Below are 2,091 nucleotides of genomic sequence, written 5' to 3'. Positions count from 1 at the left end.
GCTGGCGATGGCGGCAAGGGCAAGCAACAACGAGGCATAGGGAGACGGGCGGTCGTCACCAGGCTCACCCGGCGTCTCGGATAGCTTCAGCTATTCGGGGGCCAACTATTAAGCCTTTTCTCCCTGCCATCCTTTTGGCGCTTCAAAGAACCAGTCCGTAACCTTTTGCTTTACTCTACTTGTATTTTGTAAAACCTTGGTAGGTAGAATCTTGGCTTATCCCAAAGGGGACGGCCGTCGTCTGTATTTCTCCTTCTTGTAACTTCGTTATCTTTTTCTTAATGAGAATTTGCTTGCTTCGCCTCGGCGGCTGGCCGAGGCCTTTGATTTATTCCTTCACTTGTCTTCTTGCGTTAATTAATTGAGCGCTTTTCGTTTTACCTTTGGCTTTAGCCGAGGCGGTTTAGAATGCGTATCTCAACTGTGTTTAACGTCTTTAGATTCGGTCTTAATTTGCCGAGGGCAGTTGCGTTAATTAATTGAGCGCTTTTCGTTTTTACCTTTGGCTTTAGCCGAGGCAGTTTAGAATGCGTATCTCAACTGTGTTTAACGTCTTTAGATTCGGTCTTAATTTGCCGAGGGCAGTTGCGTTTCACTCGTCTCTTCCCGGTCAGTTACCGGGGCAACGGAGTTTACGTTTTGACCGCCGTTGAACATATGTTAGCATATCGCTCGTCCCCGTCACTCCGTTAAAGGCCGAGGTGATCGAGGTTTTGGCTCTGTCTCTTGTGTACATACGTTAGCATGCCTTCTTCTTTGGGGTGACCGCCGTTGTGTTTTCCTCGACATGACTATGGAGGGGATTAACACTTTGATGGAAAATGGGGATGACTCCTATTTAGATATGAACATGCATTGGGGTGCCAACAATTGTTTTGGGCACCTCCGCTGCTATACAAAGTATTTTCTGAGATTGTCGGTGTTCCAATGGCTCATCAGAGGTACATCCCCCATGTCCGTCAGCCGGTATGTACCCGGCCTCATTTCTTCAACTACCTTGTAGGGACCTTCCCAGTTGGCCGTCAACTTACCATGAATGTTTCCTTTATTGGTGGCGGCTGACTTCCTTAGGACCAGGTCACCTACCGTTAGATCCCTTTTGTGGACCCTTCGGTTGTAGGCCCTTTTCATTCGGCTCTGATATATCGCTAAGTTGAGGCGTGCTGCATCTCGGCTTCCTTCGACCAGGTCTAGGGAGGTTCTTAGGCCTTCCTCGTTTTCATCCGGGTTAAAAGTAGCCGTTCTGAATGTTGGCACCGTTGCTTCAATCGGCAGATCGTTCGGACCCGTAGACTAAGTGGAATGGATGCCCCGTTGCCTCTTTCTCCGTGGTTCGAAGGGACCACAGAACGCCGGGTAGCTCATCGGCCCATCTTCCCTTGAGGTCTTCAACTGTCTTTTTCAAGCCGTTGAGGATTGTTTTATTGGCTGCCTCTGCCTGCCCGTTGCTCTGGGGGTGGCAGACGGAGGAGTATGCAAATTTGATGCCAAGTTCTTCCAACCAGCTCATTATTGTATCACTCCAAAACTCTCGGCCATGGTCGAACACCATGACTTGGGGTAACCCAAAACGAGTTATGACGTTTTCCCAGATCACCTTTCTTACGGCCGTCGCGGTCTTGGCAGGTACTGCTACAGCCTCAACCCATTTGGTGAAGTAATCGACGGCGACGATTAGGAACCTTCTTCCTCCGGATGCCGTCGGAAATGGCCCTAGTAGATCCATTCCCCACAGACGGCGCCAATTGTTCCGGGTATGAATTCCGAAGTAGGTTTGTTTACCACGCTAGCTTTGTCGAATAATGCCCCTTCTAGCTTTGATTGCTCTCCTCGGCTTTCTCCTGCAACAACGAGCAAACTGAGGGCTTGGCTTTGTGCCAAGCGTACTCACTCCGACGCTCAAGTCAGTGAACTTATTGTGATTAAGTAGTATGTTGCTTGATGATGTGAATTGTAGAGAGATGAGAGAGATAATACCAATTTAAGTGGTTCTTAGGTTAGATCCTGGATCCCCTTCTCAATGAGAGAGGTGGAGTATTTATAGACTTTCACCTTTTGTCACGTAGTGGCCAAGTGGCCAAGTGGCTAGCA

The sequence above is a fragment of the Silene latifolia genome, unplaced genomic scaffold (genome assembly GCF_048544455.1).
Source record: "Silene latifolia isolate original U9 population unplaced genomic scaffold, ASM4854445v1 scaffold_88, whole genome shotgun sequence".
NCBI lineage: Eukaryota > Viridiplantae > Streptophyta > Magnoliopsida > Caryophyllales > Caryophyllaceae > Silene > Silene latifolia.
Note: the sequence above shows the minus strand (reverse complement) of the source record.